The following is a 7,571-nucleotide window of genomic DNA, read 5'->3' as shown; positions in this document are numbered from 1 at the left end:
GTGGGGGGAGGAGAGGGGCAGAGGGAGCGAGAGAGAGTCTTAAGCAGACTCTGCACTGAGCACAGAGCCTGACATATGGCTCAATCTTATGACCCTAAGTTCATGACCTGAGTTGAAACCAAGAGTTGGATGCTTAGCTGTGCCACCAAGGCGCCCCTGAAGCTGTTTATTTTTAAGGGAAATCAACTACCAGAGAGACATGTACAGTGTACATGCACCCCGAACCTGCTGCTTTTTAATAGAGTGTAGATACAGCATGTGGTGGAATCAAATCGGTTAGCAGATGAATAAGCAAGCACATCATTATCAAGAATATGTGGGGCACCTGGGTGGCTCAGTCAGTTAAGTGGCTGCCTTCGGCTCAGGTCATGATCCCAGGGTCTGGGATCGAGCCCCGCATCCGGCTCCCTGCTCGGCAGAGAGCCTGCTTCTCCCTCTGCCGCTCTGCCTGCTTGTGCTCTCTCTCTCTCTGTTAAATAAATAAATAAAAATCTTAAAAAAAAAAAAAAAAAAAGAATATGTAGTCTGTGATCATGGGGGAGTACAGCAGTGTATTAAATTCAGGGTTTAAATAACTATTCCAAATTAGAAAAGAAAGCAAAGGCAAAATATTAAAATATTCTCTCCAAGTGCAAAAGCTAAAAAGTTATAAAATCCTAAGAGATCTAAGAGGCCACCATCTCAAACCAACAGAAAAACCCAAGCTACCTTTAATGATTTTGGAGAAAGATATCTCACAGGTTCCTAAGAAACTCCTTTCCCAGGTAACCACTCTAATATTCTTCAGGAAACTCTTACTTGCCGAGCCTAGATCTTTAGTGCTTTAGCTTAAACTCATTGCCTAGCAGGGTCAGAGACTATAACTAATTATTAGTTTATATAATAATTGAAGGCTGCCATTAAGCAAGTGTTTGGTCTTCTCCATGTACATGCTAAAACTTCTTTGTGTATAAGGTCTACTTAAATGATTTTGATATCTAGGCCCATAAGCATACCAAGAAATTCTTTGGCAAAACAATACTACAGTCACAAAATGCTAAAATAAAAAATAAAAAGAACGATGACTTATTAAATACTTAAGTGGAACCATTTAGAATAAATTAATCATAAAACAAAACAGGGGTGCCTGGCTGGCACAGTCGGTAGGGCATGTGACTCTTAATCTCAGACTTGTGAGTTTAAGCCCCGTGTTGAATGTAGAGCCTACTTAAAATAAATAAAAATTTTAAAAAAATCTTGAAAAATAATAAAAATTTAAAAAAACAAAATAGAAGTCCTATATCCAATTTTCTCTATTTTTGTTATTACCTATGCAAAATTGCCACAAAGCTTTATTCCCCAATTGACTGGTTGTATTTAGCATTATAACATGACTCTGGCAAGTTCTACATGTTGTGGTTTCTTGAAAAAGTACTAAAGTTAGGGGACAGAAGGTGAGAGTGGGAAAAGGTGACCTAGGATCTCCTAACCAAGACTGATTCAAGAAGGCCACATACAGCTGGCCGGATAATATATGGCTTACTTCCCCAATTTTTCTTTCAGTTACATTTATTAACACAAAGGGAATCTTGGCTAAGCCTAAATTTTAGCCATGAAGCCTCCCTCTATTTAGGCTGTCCTTTCATAAACTTAAATTAACCTTTGACCTGCAGCTCTGTCACTCTGTGTCTTCTATGTTTAACAACTTGACAGAGAAAGAGAACACGCAGCAAAGGTCAAAATTGGCAATGGCTTCTTGAAGAGCAATTATATAATAATTGAAAATATAGATATCTATAATAAAGAAACCCATACTTCATGTGGCTTTTTCAGAATTATATTGATACTTTGCTAGAGCTTTTTTTGTAGCAAAGGATCTTCCACGTTCCTTCTTAAGGAAATATTTATCCAAAATTAAAATTTTATAGTTCCCTGAAAACTGTGACTATTAATAAAGATACCCATACTTCATGTGGCTTTTTCAGAATTATATTGATACTTCTCCCAATTCTTTTAGGACACCTTGCTAGAACCTTTTTTGTAGCAAAGGATCTTCCACGTCCTTCCTTAAGGAACTATTTATCCAAAATTAAAATTTTATACTTCCCTGAAAACTGTGACTATTCTCCACTTGTCCTTTCCTATCCATTCTCCACCCGTCTTTGCCTTGTTCCATGTCCTATGGGGCTGTTCTCTAAGACTGTGTCACTCCCTTATTCTTACAGCTGGGTTCTAGCAAGAGGAATGAAGTCAGGCTCTTTATTCCCCAAACCCCAATTCCCTCTCCTCTGTTATTTCCAATATTTTCTATGTGCGGATATTGTTTCTTCATTTCCTACTTTACTTCCTGGCCTCAATCACTGTTTTCAGTATAAACATAAAGATGAGTCTCTTCAGACTGCCAAAGTACGTATCACCGAACACAAACTCCAAAGATTAGCAGAGCAAGGATTTTCGTCATGCCTAAATTGATAGGAAGGCTGCCCTCCAAGTGGTTATTACCCAAAACCAATATCTGACTTTTTTCTACTATCATTGTACTGAAATTTTGTATAGCAGCACTTTGATATTAAGGAAGAACAACAACAATAGCAACAACAGCAGCAACAACCACCATGTAAGATCAGATTTCATTAAGAATATGCATCAAGGATCTTGATTTCAGAAACATGGGCTCATCTCTACAACCTGTTCTGATACCCCATATCTAAAGTAATGGATAGCTGGGCACCTGGGTGGCTCAGATGGTTAAGTGTCTGCCTTCCACTCAGGTCATGATCCCAGGGTCCTGGGATGGAGTCCCACATCAGGTTCCCTGCTCCTTGGGGAGCCTGCTTCTCTCTCTGCCTCTCTCTCTCTATCATGAATAAATAAATAAAATCTTAAAAAAAAAAGAATAAAGTAATGGATAGCTTATGCTGCAGCTTAAAACAATACTTCAAAAAAGAAAACTTGTGATTTATAATCTTTTTAAAGTTTGTAATTTATAATTTTTTATTTTTAATTTTAAAGAATTTTAAAAAGATTTTATTTATTATTTGAGAGAAAGAGAGAGAGAAAGCATGGGCGGGGAGGAGCAGAGGGAGAGGGACAAACAGACTCTGGGCTGAGCACAGAGCCTGACACAGGGCTCCATCCCAGGACCCTGAATCATGGCCTGAGTCAAAATCAAGAGTCAGCCGATTAACCGACTGGGCCACCCAGGCGCCCCTATAATCTTTTTTTTTAAACAAAAATTGTTATTTTTATATTACAAACAATGGTCCCTACTCAGGCCATTTTTATGCTGAGGAAATCCTCATTTCAAATACAATAGCTACGAGTTCTACAGCTACTGTGTGAAGGGCCTGCTAACACAATTTTCAAAATGAAAAAAAAATTACAAAGCAAATCATCCTATTGGGGATGAAAAAAGATGAAAATTAGACTCTTTGGGAGGCTGACTGCAATTTAATGACGGAGCAACTAAATTAAAATGATTCATCCCAAAACTCAATAGGTGTCCATAATATGCTAAAAGCTATGTGGGACTAAGACACGGTCTTCAAGAACTAAAAGAATCCACTCTAATAAATGAAATACAGCACTGCCTCGGCACATAGCAGGTGCTTTCCGAGCTTTGAGAGGGAGTGCTTATCCATCTTCCCACAATCTCCTAGAAGAGCACAGAGTATTACCAGTGTATTACAAAAGCATTAACCATCACTGGACAATAATTAGAGTTTTCTGGAGTTGTCATTCAGGCATTTCAAAGGACTTTTGTGAGGACAACCTGACAACTCCCACTAATCCTTATTATATTAAGAAAACATGGATTTTTCATTATTTAACTAGCAACTCAAGGGAGAAAAGAGACATCGAATATATAGGAAGTTGCAGATTTACCACTGACTGAAGTTACATCTAAGGCACCACCTAACTTCAACTTTCTAACACAGGTTTTATATAAAGTGACAACATTTTAAAATATAATAATTTCAGGGGCGCCTGGCGGGCACAGTTTGTTAAGTGTCAGACTCTTGGTTTCAGCTCAGGTTGTAATCTCAGGGTCGTGAGATCGAGCCCCGTGTCAGGCTCCACATGGAGTCTGCTTCAGACTCTCCCTTTGCCCCTCCCTGCTGTGCTCTTTCTCTCTAAAATAAATAAATTTTAAATATATAAATATATATATATAATAATTTCAGATCTTAATCATTCAGAGGCCTGTTATCTGGGTCTCTGCTGCTTCACTTCTTCCTCCTTGTTTTGGTCCTATTTCCACAAGATGGAAAAATGAAGTGAAATTTAAACTGGTTAATCTGACTAAATCATACCAACTCCATAAAAAGTTTTATAGACAAGGAGATTAGAGCTATTAGGAGAAGCTTCAATTGTACCTTCATATGACAACTTTTGAAAATCATACCCATATAGTGCAATTCAAGCCAGAAAGATCTTTTTTCCCAATTTATTTATTTATTTTTAAATTGAAGTATGGTTGATATATAATATTATATAAGTTTCAGGCATACATTGTAATTCGACATTTATATACATAATGAAATGCTCACCATCAAACACCATACAATGTTATTATAATATTGACTATATTCCCTATGCTGTACTTTATATCCCATGACTTACTTATTCTTGGGCTAGAAGTCTGTACCTCCTAATCCCCTTCATTTATTTTGCCTATCCCCACCACCCCAGAAAACACCAGTTTGTTCTCTATATTTATAAGTCTGTTTCTGCTTTATTTTGTTTTTTTTCAGATTCCACCACATACAATTGAAATCATACAGTATTTGTCTTCTCTATCTGACTTGAGTCACTTAGCGTAATACTCTCTAGGTTGATCCACATTATTGCAAATGGCAAGACTTCATTCTTTTTTATGGCTTAGTAATATTTGATGTATATATATCAGGTGTGTATCATCTTCTTTATCCATTCATCTATCTACAGATACTTAGGTTGCTTCCAAATCTTGGTTTATTGCAAATAATGCTGCAACGAACACAGGAGTGCATAGATCTTTTCGAATTAGTGTTTTTGTTTTCTTTGGGTAAATATCCAGAAGTGGAAATACTGGGTCATATGGTCTTATTAAATTATTTTTAATTTTTTCAGGAAGCTCCATACTGTTTTCCATAGTGGTTGCACCAATTTACATTCCCACCAACAGTGTACATGGGTTCCTTTTTCTCCACATCCTTGCCAACACTTATTTCTTGTCTTTCTTTCTTTCTTTTCTTTCCTTTTTTCTTTCTCTCTCTCTCTCTTTCTCTCTCTTTCTCTCAAAGGAGGCTCCATGCCCAACATGGGGCCTAACTCATGACCCTGAGATTAGGAGTCCCATGCTCTACTGACTAAGCCAGCCAGGTGCTCCCTCTTGTCTTTTTTATTTTAGCCATTCTGACAGATGTGAAGTGATAGCTCATTGTGGTTTTGATTTGCATTTTCTTGATGATTAGTGATGTTGAGTATCTTTTCATGTGTCTGTTGGCCATCTGTATGTCTTCTTTGAAAAATGTCTATTCATGGGGTGCCTGGGTGGCTCAGATGGTTAAGCGTCTGCCTTCGGCTCAAGTCATGATCCCAGGGTCCTGGGATCGAGTCCCGCATCAGGCTCCCTGCTCAGCGGGGAGCCTGCCTCTCTCTCTCTCTCTCTGTCTCTTATGAATAAATAAATAAAATCTTTAAAAAAAAAAAAAAAAGAAAAGAAAAATGTCTATTCATGTCAGAAAGATCTTATTTCCAGATATTTCCCTTCCTTTAGTAACAAGGACTACTGTTCTCAGCCCAGATAATGTCTTCAGAACATAAATACTCTCAAGGAGAAGTAATACAAAGAGTCATTAACACCTTTCTATTACTTAAATCATAAGATTTATTTTCTTCCAGGAAGAATGAACCCAAGTAGCCTGCCTTTAAACTCAGGATGCCTAGCATTAAGAGGGACTAGGGGAGGGGAGGGTGTATAGGTAGGGCACAAAACACCAAAAAAGTAGGAAAATACCAAAGGCAAATCCTTCTCCTTACCCTGTAACCCATATCAGATACACAGATCCATAGGTGTGGTATCTTAAACTACTCAGATCCCTGACCCATATTCTCTATGCCTTTTTTTTTTTTTTAAGATTTTATTTATTTATTTGACAGAGAGAGACACAGCGAGAGAGGGAACACAAGCAGGGAGAGTGGGAGAGGGAGAAGCAGGCTTCCCGCAGAGCAGGGAGCCCAATGCGGGGCTTGATCCCAGGACCCTGGGATCATGACCTGAGCCAAAGGCAGCTGCTTAACCGACTGAGCCACCCAGGCGCCCCTCTCTATGCCTTTCTAATCACCTGATCACCAAGGTTGCTAGGCACCAGAAAAACCTAGGGAACTTTATAAATGGGGCATTAGTAAGATAATCCTCAATGAACCGAAGTTGAATTTACACACACAGAATCACATACACATCCTTCTGCTGCTGTGCTTTCATTTTTATCTGCAGGCTCAGGACCTGCGAACCAACAAGGCAATGAGATTCCAAGAACACTATCCATTCAAAGTTATCTGAATTTCTAAAAAGACAGAAAATGTCAAGAACAGGACTGTGCAATTGTTTTGGCTTAAGAGTTCTCAGCTGGAAAAAATCTAGAGCTATGATTTAGGAGAAAACTAGACATGCCTGTCCTGCCAATGTGTGGTCAAAAGGAACATGTATTTTGGCCCAGGCAACCCTGACTTGTTTCTGAAAGGGAGAAAATAGTCTGACCTTGCAAGAATGAGTGGTTCTTTCCTTGGCTGAATTATGTACTGCTAAACCAGGACTATCACTATTCTTTTTCCTTTAGAGATTTCAAAGTAGCCTGACATATTCTGCTCCCCATTACAGGTCAGTAGATATAATGAAAGGTAGAAGTACCATTGATCTCCATTTTACCCACTAGAAAAAAACAAGAAACCTGGAGACTAGCCCCAGTTATGTGAAGGCCAGAATTCCCAGCTCTTTGATTCAATCCACTGCTTGATAATACCCACATTTGACTCGGAATTCAGACACTTTCAAGGCTGACTACTGTACATTTAACAGAGTAGAATGGGAACTAATTAGAGATACAGGTTTTTGCACTGATTTACATAAGCACCAGGACTTCAGCATTTACAAAGACTATTTTATTTTATTTTAAGATTTTATTTATTTATTTGACAGAGAGGGAACATAAGCAGGAGAAGTGGGAGAGGGAGATGCAGGCTTCCTGCTGAGCAGAGAGCCCGAAGTGGGGCTCGATCCCAGGACCCTGGGATAATGACTTGAGCAGAAGGCAGACACTTAACGACTGAGCCACCCAGGCGCCCCTACAAAGACTGTTTTAAAAACACACAACAGGGCGCCTGGGTGGCTCAGTTGGTTAAGCGACTGCCTTCGGCTCAGGTCATGATCCTGGAGTCCCGGGATCGAGTCCCGCATCGGGCTCCCTGCTCAGCAGGGAGTCTGCTTCTCCCTCTGACCCTCCCCCCTCTCATGTGCTCTCTCTCAAATAAATAAATAAAATCTTTAAAAAAAAATAAATAAATAAAAACACACAACAAAAGAAAATAAAATGAAGCTGAGTTATATA

The 7,571-nt window shown here is 38.9% G+C and overlaps 1 protein-coding gene across 1 annotated transcript in view; it reads right to left on the bottom strand.

Moving 5' to 3' along the window:
• COMMD1 (copper metabolism domain containing 1) overlaps positions 1-7,571 on the bottom strand; it is a 248,135-nt gene that overhangs the window by 75,339 nt on the left and 165,225 nt on the right. The gene's annotated exons all lie outside the window — the stretch shown is intronic.

The sequence above is a fragment of the Leptonychotes weddellii genome, chromosome 10 (genome assembly GCF_054177405.1).
Source record: "Leptonychotes weddellii isolate Sample4059 chromosome 10, ASM5417740v2, whole genome shotgun sequence".
Classification (NCBI taxonomy): Eukaryota; Metazoa; Chordata; class Mammalia; order Carnivora; family Phocidae; genus Leptonychotes; species Leptonychotes weddellii.
The sequence above is the reverse complement of the archived record's forward strand: the minus strand, read 5'-3'. Positions and strand labels throughout refer to the sequence as shown.